Here is a 14,830-nt window from a genome sequence, read left to right as displayed (position 1 = left end):
GACCACAATCAAAATAATTGACAGTATCAGGTGTCAGCAAGAATGTGGAGCAACTGAAACCCTCATGCAGTCACTTTGGAAACCAGCAGGGCAGTTTCTTGTAAAAGTAATCATACACCTACCATGTAACACATCAATCAAAATCCTAAGTATTTACACACGAGAAACAAAAATCTATGTTCACACAGAGGCCTCTATATGAATGTTCATAACAGCTTTATTCATGGTAGCCAAAACCTGGAAACACACAAATGCCCATCAACTGGAGAATGGATAAACAAATTTGATATATATGTACAATGGGATACTACTCAGCAATAAAAGGAAGGAATTATTAATACATGTATAAAAAGACTACATACTCTATCTATATTTCCATTTACATAGCATTCTAGAAAAAGCAGTATTGTAGGGAGAGAAAAATCAACCAGTGGTTGACAGGAGCTGGGGGTAGTGGAAGGGAATTGGCTGAAAAGGAACACAGTGGAACTTCTGGGGGTAATGACATTTCTGTATCTTGACTGTGATGATGGTTAGATGACTATACATTTGCCAAAAACTCATTGAACTAGACACTTAAGAAAGTGGACTTATTTTATGTAAATTACACTTGAATGTTTTTTGAGTGCTGCAGAATTTTTCACTTTCTCAAGCATCCATAAAGTTTTCTGGAGAAACACCCCTTCCATTCTCCCCCACCCAGTCATCAATGACTAGGGAGTGTAGCTTTCTCCTTTTGGCTCATCCCTGGAGCCAGCTTCCTAGCAGGAATGTAATAGATACTTGCTGACTTTGTTATTCTCCATCTATGGAATGGGATAAAAACGGTGTTTCCAATCCTTCTTCCTGCCAAATAAATTAGGTTCTGATTCCATCTGCTCCTTAGTTCCTTCCCCCGTCTTCCCCTGAGCAGACTTAAGCAAGATTTGGGTTCTCGGAGGCAGAATTAGGAAAAGGATTTGAGAATGAAAGGTCTATTCTAGTGAAAACAGGAGCGACAGTAAAAAGGAGCAGCACTTCCCAGGGGAGTCTCACATGTGGAGGTGTGGAGGGTCCAGGGCGATGCTGGGAGGGGTGGGCTAGGGGTGGGTTAGAGAGAGTACTGGGTGGGTCAGGGAGGGTGAGGGAGAGGGTCCTTCTGTGGGGGAACAGTGAGGGGCCTGGGAGTTGCAAAGTGCTAGAGAACAGGAGGGAAAGGGGATTTTAGTAAGAGCTGCCTTAGAGTTCTGCATTTGATTTGAGAGTGATTTGAATTCCTGTTTGCTCTGTTCTTTGAACATGGTTCCAGTCCTGAATGAACCACAAGGGTCAGCATTTTAGGATGGTCATACATGCAACAAGCATTTATTAAACACCTTCTGGGGATCCCACATCTTACTGTGGAGCCCAGGGGAGGTAAAATATATAAAAGGCAATATTGAGGATATTTGATGAGCTAAGAGATGAAATATAATCAATAAGATTTTACAACGATTTACAACGTTCAAAAATCTTCATATGTTTGATATGTCATGACTTTATTGAACCCTTGTAAGAACTCTGTGGGGTGAATAAGACAGACCGTATTTGGATTATCTGAACTAAATGATCTGACGGTGGCTGATATTCAGCTCAGTGGCAAGAATCTGAACCCAGGGACTCCAAAGCATGTCCTCTTTGTTCTTTCTGCAACCTCTTGTTCTCTCTGGTCTGGGGAGAAACATGGAATACAGATAGAGACCCTAAAGCAGAAACTTAGTTTCTGGCTTTTCAGGATTACAAGAGACATGCCTGGCCACCTTCAGTGACAAGGGTCTCTCACAAAGATTCAGGAGCATGTTAGGTCTCACAGGTAATCATCTTCCTCTTTGCTCTTCAATCACTCTTCAACCCAAAGACTTGGCTAAACAGCAGGCCCCATGGAGCACCAGCCCACATCTCAGCAAACATTCCATTTCTGCATGTCTTGTGGAATCCATATTTATCATAAAGAAAGGATCAAATTGATCTGTTGTCACCATCCCCTATGGAGTTCCTCTATAGAATATGGTTTTGCCCAAAACCCCACAGAGGCATCTGGGCTCCCTCATTTTCATCAGAAAAGGACTATGGGTGTGGTGGGGAAACGAGGGGGAGAGGCTGTGACTTCAAGGCCGATGATACAAGTAACCCTGCTATCGTGCTATATTTCCTGAAGTAATAAGTATACAGGCTTGTGTTTTGTGTTGGGGAGGGGCCGGGGGTGGGGTGGGAGGGGAGAGTGTGGCACAGTGTAAACCTACTCCTCTGGTGCTCTTACATTTTTGTTTTAAATCCTTTCAGGCATCACAGGACTTCAGAGCACTTATATTAATTACCCCTGTTTCTCACCCACTCACTATTTCTCCACTATGTTCTCTCAGCTTTGCCACTCAGAGTGTGTTGATCCAGAATTTAGCCAGTGAGGGAAGAGAAACACCCATACTATTTTTTTTTTTTTTAATGACTCTGAGCCCATTTCAAGAGCAGCACGCATATGTAGGCATCATTTATCACTAAGGGATTATAAAAGTCCTTGAAATAATCATTTTTAATACTGATACAAATCATCAGTGGATTATATTATTATATTTTAAAGTTTCATAAAAAGTCATGAAATAATCTTGTCTGTAACTCAAAGTTTGAGTGTTTTCAAAATAAAAATTAAATGATTTTTAAATATGAATATATTTTAATATAGTACAGACAAATGAAGAGTCATGCCTGTTGTATTCAGAGTAACTTAATATCATTCCACTCTATTACACTGTCATAAAGAAGGTTTATCAGCTCAGCAGCTGCACTGTAAGTATATCAGTTGCTGTTGTTGGAATTCAGGGGTCTACAAACTAGTCCATCATATTTAACTGAAACAAAGCATATACACAGCGGTTGTTGAATCAATATAGGATTAAGAAAGGATTGTTGACATTACATCACTTTAATCATAGATCTTAATCCCTATAATAAAGTCAACCATTGCAATGTTTGCAAAAAAAAGAATGAGATCGTAGGACTGAACTTTTTACCTGAGATGAAAGAATCCATCTGGAGAGATCACATTACAGCAGCAGCCCTTGCTGCTGCCCTCTTGTATCCCATCCCAGCATTTCACAGTAGGGCCTCCCCATCTTGTCTGGGTACGTTTATCAGGAGTTATTAGGACTAGCCTCAGCAGCCAAGAATTAGTAAACAACCTGTGATTTGGAGGCTTATGAAAAGGATCCCCTTCCACAAACAGATCTCCTCTACCTTCTATTAGGATATCTGAAACCAAGCTCTTGAAGACTTCCTGATATTTTTGTTGCTAAATAGGTTTGTTTGTTCTTTCTCCAAAGCACAAGACTTGCAGAGTTGACCCTGTCATCTGGTGGATGGTGATGCATACAGCACTAGAAATGCCATGAGTTTGGAATGGATAACTGACACATGATGAGGTTCATAATCCAGTCACTTATGTCTTTTCTGTTAAAATGTGTATTAGCTAAATACACAGTATAACATATATAACAAGACTTAGAATTACATGATACCGCTTTATCAATTGAAACTTGACTTGCTCTTGGTTTACAAACTTAAAATGAAAATTTTCTGAGACTATCACAAGGCTCTCAAACTATGTTTTACATCAAAAACCCATCTGTCCACTTTTATGTGATTGCTTATCTAATCAGAGAAAGAAATCATTTTTTTTTCTATCCTACTCATTAGTCCAAAGCATCATCTCCACTTGCATCTTCTATTGTGTTTGCAAAATTCCATTGCCTTCTCTCTTTCTTTGCATCTCGTTTTTTTCCCAAGATTAATTGAAGAAAATCACCAAGAAACTATAATACTTTCATGTTTGATGTAGGTCCTATTAAGGGGTTTTCCCAAACCTGCTCAAAATTCAACTTAGACATGTGACCAACCTCCTGTAACATCACACTGATCCCCAACCCCCTTGAATGTTGTGCACTGAAGTGAACAAAACAATAGACATGACATCTGACTGAAACTCTGGGCCAACTTTGTTTTTGTCTTGTCTTTCTTCTGAACACTGTAAATAGATTTTGAAAATATGCTTTAAAAATTTTTAACATACTTGGAGGCTATTTGGTATAAATATGGTGGTCGTTTAATGAATCTTCCCATGACTTGTCTTGAAAACCACAGGAAAAAAACACAGAGTTTTTAAAGCCACAAACTCAGTTTTCATGAAACTGGGAAACATAGAAAACCCACTAAGTCTAAATTGAAATGGAAGTGTTTTAAAAAGCAGCTGAGCAGAAGGCAGAAATGAGAGAGCACAGGAGAGCACAGAGGGCTGTAGCAGCAATAGACCTCAGAAATCACCAGTGAAAGTATTCTCCCAGAAGGGGAGGACCTCACCTGAATAAGACCTGCTGTGGACAGGACTGACTTTGAATAGTTTTCAAGTGCTGGGGAAGAGAGAGAGAGAAAGATGGAAGGTGCCCAGAGGTATCAAGAGTAGCAAATATCAAAAGCAGCAGCCAAAATGAAGGGATCACCTTCTCAGGTAGGTACAGCATTGGGTGAAGCAACCAGAGGAGCATAAAAACAGGTTGAAGACACCATACTGAACCAGGTGAAGTTCAGAGGGGCATACACAGAGGTGCCATTTTTAAAGAGAAAAAGGCAGGGGGAGGGGGGCAGAAAAAAAGATTTGAAATAGAAATGGCTGATAATTTCCCACATTAGATGAAAAACATTAATCTACAGAGCCAAGAAGCTCAACAAACCCTAAGTAGGATAAATTCAAACAGATCCATACCTAAACACATCATAATCAAACTGTCTAAGGACATAAAGAAATTTTTCAACATAGCAAGAGAAAAGCAATCCACCACAAAGGATCCTCAATAAGATTAACAGCTGACTTCATCAGAAACAATGGAGGCCAGAAGAAAGTGGGATGATAAAGTGCTCAGAGAAAAGAAAAAGTCAACTAAAAAATATATATCCAGCAAAACTATCCAAAAATGAAGGTGAAATAAAGACATACCCAGATTTTTAAAAGACTGAGAAAAATTGTTGCTAGCAGATCTGCCCCTACAATAAATTCTAAAAGAAATCCTTCTAGTGGAAAAAAAAAAAAAAAAATGAAACTAGACCTTGAATTCACATGAAGAAATAAAGAACACGGTAAAGATAATTACATAGTGGGTTAGTTTCCTATGGCTGCAGTAACAGATTACCAAAGACTTAGTGGCCTAAAACAAGGCATATATACTATCTCATGAAGTTTAGAAGTGCAAAACATATCTCACTGGGCTAAAATCAAGGTGTCAGCAGGTCTGCATTCTTTTCTGGTAGTTCTAGGGGAAAATCCACTGAATTCCCTCTTTCAGCTTCTATAATTTACCTGCATTCCTTGACTTGTTGTCCTCTTCCTACATCTTCAAAGTCAGAAATGGTGGGTTGAGTCCTTCCCCTATCACTCTGATCTTCTCTCCTGCTTCCCTCTTCCACTTTTAAAAACATTGTGATTACATTGTGTCCCCCTGGCTAATCCAAGATAGCCTCCCCTGTCTTAAAGTCAGCTGCTGAGCAGTCTTAATTCTATCTGGAACCTTAATTCTCCTTTGTCATGTAAACATAATCACAGGTTTCAAAGATTAGGACATGAACATCTTTGGGGAACCATTATTCTGTCTACCACACATAGGTAAATGTATAACACAATATAAATGTATTTTTTACTTATTTCTTCTCTTAACTGATTTAAAAGACAACTGTATAAAATAATAATGATACTGCTATATTGATGTACTTCTAACTAGTAAAGATGTAATCACTATGACAATAGTAAAATTATACACAATTAATAATAATGCAAGGGAGGAGGGAGCAAAGGGAGCTATGTTGAAGCAAAATGTATATATGTATGTATGTGTATATATATATATATATATATATATATAGAGAGAGAGAGAGAGAGAGAGAGAGAGAGAGAGAGAGAGAGAGAGCATTGGAATTAAGTTAGTATTATTCTAAATGGTACACCAGAATATCTATTTAACATAAGAGAAGGTGATAAAGGAGGACTGGAAAAAGATATGAGACGTGGAGAAAAGAGTCTTTCACTATACCAACAAAGGAGATAACCCTTGTGCCTACTTACCTACACTTCCCTAATCACCTGCCAGAAGCTAGTTCAGGAAAATATAAACTATAAAAATTCTGTACAATAAGAAAATGTGGGAAAGCACAGCAAAACTTTCCTATAAATAAGAAAATCCACCAGAAAGACTTGTCACAGACCAGATAAGAACTGTATTCAAATAAAATCACAATTATGAAGGAAGACAGCAAAGCAGAAATAAAAGAACTAAGAGAAGAAAGGAAGAGGCAATAGATGTTGATGGCATGATCAATAACAGGAAGAAGAGAAAGAGGAGCTGTCAGGACTCAGGAAAGGAAACCAAAATCAAATATAAAGAATAAATTATTAAAAAGCACAAGGGAAAATAGATATTATGGAAAGCACAGTAAGAGATAGGCAGGAAAGAAGTGGAGAAAGCAAGCAAAATTAAACCAAAATAGAGAAAGAAATCAAAGGGATTAGAGACAAAATCATAGATATAGAAGACAAGTAAATTATATCCCACACATGCAGAGAGTCCAAAAGAAGAAAGTCAAAACAGTGGCAAAGAATATGTATTTGAAAATATAATTATAGAAAATAGTCCTGAAATACATGATCTAAGCCTACCTATTGAAAAGGCACACTGTATATCAGGGAAATTTGATCCAGCTCCAACAAAACAGACATGTCTTAGTAAAGCCATTGTCTTTAAACAGGCAGAAAATCATTTGGAAATCCAAGCAAAAAGATTATATCATTTGAAAAAGAAAAAAGAGATCAGGATGATGGCAGATGTCAGATTACTCAAAAGCAACATTCAATGCCAGAAGATAGTTTCAACACTTACACTCAAGGACAGTATGAACCAGCCAAGTTTTACTTCTAATATAAAGTTTCAACCTAAGGTGTATAAAATTAGTCAGAATTCTTGGTTCATGACATATCTGCATTCTTAGTCCATACATGTCCTCATTTATGTATCAGTATTATAATGTATATATATTTGATTTATTATAATTTTATGTTAATTATTATTAATATAAGCCATTATGTTAAATAATAACATAAATACCCATGAAACCAATATGAGAACTCAAATAGTAACTTTCATCTACATTTCCTATCCCATCCATTTAACTTCCCTCACCAGAAGGAATCACCACCCTGACATTTTTTTATTATTCCCTTGAACATATATAGTATTGTCACATATATGTGTTCATAAATAAAAACTGCTTAGTTTTAGTTGTTTCAGCCTTACACAAAGGGCATCATATTTATGTAATCTTCTGACACTTCATTTTGTCACATATTATTACCATATGTCATTGAATATAAGGCCCCATCAAATGTAAGATACAGCATTATTTTATGTAATAAAATAAGAAAAAATAATATCTTCTAATTAAATGATGACATGCCATCAATTGTAAGATATATCACAATTTTACAAGTATTAAAATGACAAAGATGAGAATTAGTAAAATACGGTACATTGCTAAGGTTTTGTCTATACTATCGAGTGTAGCTATAGATTATTAATTTTGACTGGTGTATAAAGTTTAATTTGAGGCATATACCTTGATTTACTTATCTATCTGTTTTTTGGTGGTCATTCAGTTTTTACTATTATAAACAGTGCTGTTATGAACAGCCCTCTATGTGACTCCTGGTATACCTGTGCATGAGTTGGCCCTGAATAGACATGAAATTTCTGAGTCCTAGAGTAGTCAATGTTTATGAGTTGTGGCAAACCTGCTTTCCAGTGGTTGTACCAATTTATACTCTTGCCAGAAACAGAGCTTTTAGTCACATTCCTTCCAACAGTTAATACTACCAAATTGCTTTGAACATTCCAGAATTCAGGGAATAATGTTTGTGTGAGCTCTTCTCAAGGAAACTACTAGAGGAAAAACTGTAACCAGTCAAGGGATGACTGAGGAAGCCTCAGTAAAAAGACTTCTCATGGGCGGCAAATATATCTACCCATAGATATACGATCAAAAAAAGAGAAAAATAAGGGTGACAGAATAGAATACATGCGGTATGTGATCTGACAACTTAAAAAAGATAAACTAAAAAAATGGAAAGATAAGAGGGAAAGTGGAAAAAAGAATAAGCTCACTGACTGCTTCATCTATAATACCGAGAAACCAAGAGACATTTTAAGTTGAACAATTAAGTTTTAGAAGTAAAACATACTTGACAGTACAAAAGTCAACACTAAGAAAGATGACATTATTTACCAAAATTGTGGGATGGAGGGGAAGGGATGACGGGGAAGAAGAGAATACAAGCAATTTTAATGCTGCTTATATTAGGAAAATTCTAGATATTATTCTAAAGAAAAAAGAGAATAAAGGTATTAAAGATATAATTATGTAGTCACTATCAGAAAGAAAGAGACTACATAGAAGAGACTTTAAAAATGTTACACAGGGACTTCCCTGGTGGTCCAGTGGCTAAGACTCTGTGCTCCCAATGCTGGGGCCCCGGGTTCGATCCCTGGTCAGGGAACTAGATCCCACATGCCACAACTAAAGATCCCGCATGCAGCAGCGAAGATCCCACATGCCACAACAAAGACCCGGCTCAGCCAAATAAATAAATAAATATAAAAAATAAAAAAGGAGGAGCTGTGCATTTAAAAACAATAATAAAATGTTACACATATCATAGATCTAAAATTAACCAATAAATGTAGGTTTAATTTACCTAATAAAAGAAAAAGATTGATTTTCAGATTGACTCACAAATCTAGGTCACAAACCCAATTCCTAGGCTATATATAAGAGTAACAATGAAAACAAAATTATTCAGAAAAGTTAAAAAAAAAAAAAGATGAACAAAGACATATCAGGAAAAAGCAAAACAAAAAGAAAGTGGCTGTTGTAATAAAATATTAGAGAAGGTAGAAATCAGGCCAAAAAGCAATAATAAAGGCACTTTATAGTGTCAAAGCATACAAACCAAAATGAAGATGTAACAGCTCTGAATACCTCTGTACTAAACAATGTAGCAACAATATTGATAAAAGCAGAAATTATAGGAGGCACAAGGAGAAACAGGTGGAAACAGTAGTGGAAGACTTTACTTCATTTCTCTCAGTCAAGGTCAGACCAAATGGACAAAAAAAAAAAAGGTATATTTCTGCTTCTGGATATGATGGAATTCATGGCATGAAAATGCTCCCACTGAGAACTACAAAATCCAGATAAACTTTTTAAATCGTGTTTACTAAGGTATCAGAGAGCTGCAAAAGCAAATTACTAGAGGGACTAAAATTCCAGAGACTGAGAGACAGAACATTCGTAAAGTTGCTGAGAATTGGCAGTTGACTATTCCAAGAGGTATTTCCCTGTTCTGAGCATGGGTTGAAGACTGAGGATCTGAGAGAGGTCCAGACAGAAGGTCTCTGCTGGGCAGACAGAGAAACAGAGCTCTGGGTGGGCATTCAGGACTGGAATGCCAAAGTTGGAGACCTGAGATCTGGTCTCCCCCATCAAGGCATTCAGCTAATTCTAAAGATGTGCATGGTGGGAGATGAGAGAGCCAAGCTGAAAACCACTGAAAAGCAGGGCAGAAATTCCCATAGTTCTTGGCACTAAGGAGACCCAGACCTACTGATCTCTTAACTGAAACTCTGAAGAGCCAAGCCCTAGGTACAGGGCAAACAGGCAGTAGACTGCATCTTACCCAAACTGCAATCTAACCTCAACCCAGACCAGTCTCTGATTGTATTACAATGAGTTCCTCCTTCTTCCACTCTGTTATCTTAAAGAAAATTTTGAACTTTCTCCATTGAAAGGCATCATCATATGGAGGCTCTTTTTTTTTTTTTCTTTTTCCTTTTTTTTTTTTTTTGGCCTTGCGGGATCTTAGTTCCCTGACCAGGGATCAAACCGTGCCCCTTGCAGTGGAAGCATGGAGTCTTAACCACTGGACCGCCAGGGAATTCCCGGGCCTCTATTTTTTTTTTTTTTTACACAATTTCCAGTATTAAATAAGAATTACTCAAAATGCAAAGATAAGAACCATATGACTAATTATCAAGAGAAACAAACAAATACATAGAGGGGCTAGGTAAGGAAAAGATCTATACAGAGTTTTCCCTAAGTGCATCTTAGAACTAGGAGCAGAGGAAACAACCAGGCTCCCCCATCCCAAGCTCCCAGCTGCCATCCTGCAACCATATGAATTTCCTGGAGTTCTGGCAACTTTTAGCTTCCCCCCTCTCTCAGGGGCAAGGACCACTTGCCCTTCAAAATTCCTTTCTCTCTTCATAGCCTAGCAGAAGGGGGGAAAAATTATATTCACAAGAGGTGATAGAGGTTTAGGAACATAAAAACCTAATCAAAAATCACAGTAATGGCCACCTCCACCCCCAGAACCAGTCAGCAGTTTCTCAGTTAACTACTTTCAAAATTTCAACTTGTTTTTGCTCCTTAAAGAGGCATCTACTAAGTGTCTTGTCTTTTAGCTCCTCTATGATTGTAGTTTCCTGAAATGTTTATAGCGTGATATGAGACACAGCTGTACTATTTTTCAAGAACCATATTACCTTTGAAGAATATAGCATTTTTACAAATAGAAAACAACATAACTTGGTTTTAAAAATGAAGTATAAAATAATTTCTGCATAATTCCCTCTTTTTTCTTCGTTTCTCATTCTGAATTACAAGGTAAAAAAAAATTTTTTTTTAACTAAGAATAGAGACAATTCTCCTTTTATAAAATATCAGACTCATGTTATGAGGACAAAATTCCCCAAGGCAGCCAGGCCTCCCTCTACCCTGTTCTACAGATAAAGAAACTCCTAACAGGCCAGCGTGAAAATCAGGAGCTAAATGCAGAGACTCAGATCTTCTAAACTTACGTTGTGTAAAAAATTACCCTTCTCCTGCCTGAGCAACTTTGGCTATCAATTAATTAGTAATATCTAATAATAATAATAATACTTACAACAATAAATATTCTGTAAAACAAATTATTTTGTTAATAGCTAAGTCCATTAACAAATGGGGAATGTGAAACTGTTCTTTGATGAGATATTACTATGACACTTTGGCATAATTTCTAAAACCAAAAATATAGTCATTTACTGTTCCTCCTTTTACTTTGATTTTCATAAAAATCAAAACAGAAATTGGCAGTCTTCTGAGAGTCCCAGGCCACAAAGTTCATCTGCAATTTTGGAAACAAAAATAAAGATAACCAAATGATTGGTATTTCCAAGTTGTTCTTGAACTGCTATCAAGCTTTCAGCTTCCAAAGGAAGAAACACTTCTAATACTTTTGTTCCCTAAAATATTAAAAATTTTTAAATCCAAGTCATCCTGCAGCAGTTCTTCTAGCAGGCTCATTTCATGAGTTTGGTAGAGCTGACCCACTGAGTCAGTGTAACTCAAGATAATGCCTGAATATGTCAAAAATTAATTCAGTCATGGTTTCAAGTGGTGCTTTATGACAATTAAAATATAGCCTATAAATTACACCATGCCTTTTCATTTATAGAAAGTTTTGCATGTTAAAAAGTAAGGCTGACTAAAAATTAAGATAAATGGTAATACTTGAGAACAAATGCCTAACATCTATAAACACGATGTAAACAGAATCTGAGCTACAGATTTTGTCATATCTGTTTTTAGATATAGCTTAGTTTGAAAGTAGAAAATTTAGACTATTTTAGGGAAATTTGGGTATCATAGGCAGTCTTCAGTTTCAACCTATTGTAGAATCTTGGGGTGGGGAGAAATCTTGGAGATTACCTAGTTCTGCCTCGTATCAGATGTCAGCATTCTATTTCCTGGCAATCCAGGGTATATTATTTATTCATAGTACAAAGTATAGGAGAGTTTTTGTAAACAGTGTGTTAGTTATCTACAGCACCAAAACAAATTGTCACCAGACTTAGCAGCTAAAAACAGCAACTGTTTATTGTCTCACGGTTTCTGAGAGTCAGGAATCCAGGAGTGGCTTACTTGGATGATTATGATTTAGGGTTCCTCATGAGGTTATAGTCAAGCTGCCAGCTAGGCCTGTGGCCTCGGAAGACTTGACAAATTTGAAGCATCTGCTTCCTAATTTACGCATGTGTCTCCTGGCAGGAGGCTTCAGTTCCTCACCATGTGGTCCTCACCGTTGGGCTGCTCATGACATGGTTCCCACCAGAGCACATGGAGAGAGGAGGAGGGAGAGAGAAAACACACCCAAGATGTAAGTCACAGATTTTCATAACCTAATCTTGGAAGTGACATACCGTAACTCCTACATGCTATTGCTCTCACAGTCTAACCATGGGACAGTGTGAGAAGGAACAACCCAAGGGATATCAAAGTTCATTGGGGGTCATCATGCAGGCTGGCTACCACAAGCAAAGAAGAAGAATCCAACTGGAGTCACACAACTCTAGATCCAAAGTTTAGGCTGTACCATGTTCTTCAAATCTTGGTTGAAAAGAGAGGTTGAAGGCCTGTCAGATGCAGGCACAATGAGAGAGTAAACAATCTGCTTATTTAAGTTGTCTCTGCCTTCAGAGAATCTCTGGCGATAGTGCCCAACCACAACCCCACGAAGGGGCTGGCCAGAGGGAGTGGCCTGGAGCACCCGCTGTAAGGAGGGCTGAAACCTCACTGGGACACACGGGAAACATGGTGCCAGGCAATGAACCTTTCCATACAACTCCTCCTTTAACTATGAAATGAACACTAGTCTTGTTCCCACCAAAGTAGACAACACCCTCATGAAAAAATAAATACTTCTTGCTGGCATCTACCAATGTCGAACATTCTAATTTATGTGAAAAAGCCCCCAATCCTGGCACCACCTAGCTGAGGGTTGTCCGACATCAGCAGCTGTGGGGTGCTAAAAATTAGGAAATTGAATTTGTAGTTTTGGTTATTGGGAATGACCAATATTGGGTTATCTGGCTTGGAAAACTGTAATAAATGCATGAAGTTTCTTAATTTGAAAATAGAAGTATACGATTTTTATTAATAAAAAATCAGTTTCTCCCCAACTCCACCAAATAAATAGAGCAAATACTTAACAAAGTATTTAAATAAAGTACTTAAATACTTAAAGGGGAGATCAAATTATTGGCCTCCTTTAAATATTTGTTTGACTGTAGCCAGGCAAGTAAATAATTAGATTTTAGGTGGGATATATTGAGTCCTCCTGAATTCTCCAATGTAGCTATTACCAGAGTCTTCTTTGGGGGGACCTGGTACCAATGATAAACCCACTGTAAGCAAAACACTGTGCTCGGTGCTGGGGTTTCAGTAGTGAGGAGGACACAGCCTTGGCTCAGACAGCTTATATTGTACATTATTTGATTATAAGTGGGAGACATGATTCAAAGTTGACTTAGGGGCCCTTGGAGCAGAAAGGCTTCCATAAGGAAGTAATATTTATGTTCCAAAGTGAAGATGAATTTATCAGGTAAAGGACAGAGGGGAAGAGGAGAAAAGAGCATCAGTGAGCCTGGAGGGAGAAGAACCCAGTGAACTGGAGGCAGAAGGCAGTGAGAAAAGGATGAGAGAGTTGAGGTAGGGCCAATCACTCAGGGGCTTTGGGGCCACGTTAATGATTTTATCTGCATCCTAAAAGCCGCTGAGAGGTGTTCATCTCTCAGGTTAGTGATACAACCAAGATGTGCATTTTGAAAAATCATTCTGCCTATCTTGTGACTAGGTAAGGCAGTGAGGTGGGCGTAAGAGTGGAGGTAAGGGATGAGGGTCAAGCTGCAGCAGGAGACAATGACTGCAAAGGGGGAGAAGTGAGGGGACTGTCCTCACTCACTAGGCAGTGAGAATGGTGTGTCACTCCTAACTAAGAGCTCTGTGGGGGACACAGGTGCCCAGGAGGCCTTGCTGGGTAGTTCTCATCCTCCCCAGGTTTTCCCTTCATGCCCAAGGAAGTCTTTTGGAAAAAAGTCTCCATAAGGTCACTCCTGCCTGACTTGCTCTCAGCTCCAGGCATATTCCAAACACTCTGGGAAGCCGCCAACTCCTAGCTCTTGGGAGGCCCCCGTGTACTTGTGAAATCTTTTTTTCAAATTAGGTGATCTCCAAGGTGAACTTCCTCTCAGATACCCTGCAGGGAGCATGTGCATTCGCTCACCTCCCCACTTGATGTCAGAGCCTTGTACACCTCTCCTCCCTCTGCCAGCACTGCTGTCTGCCCCAGACTCTCCTACTGCCCAGCCATTCAAAGTTCTGTTGCATACACACCTCTACAGGATCAGCCACAGTTGCGCCGTTTATGCTTCTTCCTAAAAACATAGTCCAACCTTTTTTTCATTGATTGTGTGGCCTTACTCACTCGTGGACTGTCTGAGAAGTTTCCAACCCACTCGTACACTGATCTCGATGGAGAGAGTGAAATGGGGACAGGAAGGGTTACCATTTAAGGCTTACCTGAAATGATTTTTTTTATAGATAAAACACGTGCCTACACACATGTATACATACATACAAATGCTGGTGGTCTCTGATCACATGGCCAAGTTCTCCTTGATTTCCTCCATAAATTTATTACAATTTTCAGTCTCCCCTGCTGAATAGAAAACTGGACTATAATTCACTATATTAAATAAATGACATAATTTCATTGTTTTCTTTCTTTAGAATTTTCACTGATTAACAAGTTACCGGTTCAGTGTGGTCTTAACATAGATTAGAGGTGGGGAGGAGGAGCTTATTGTCATGCTAGGTAAACATTTGAGAATCAAAAGGCCAGCACTTA

Source organism: Balaenoptera physalus (genome assembly GCF_965194825.1).
Source record: "Balaenoptera physalus genome assembly, chromosome: 13".
NCBI classification, from domain to species: domain Eukaryota; kingdom Metazoa; phylum Chordata; class Mammalia; order Artiodactyla; family Balaenopteridae; genus Balaenoptera; species Balaenoptera physalus.
Note: the sequence above shows the minus strand (reverse complement) of the source record.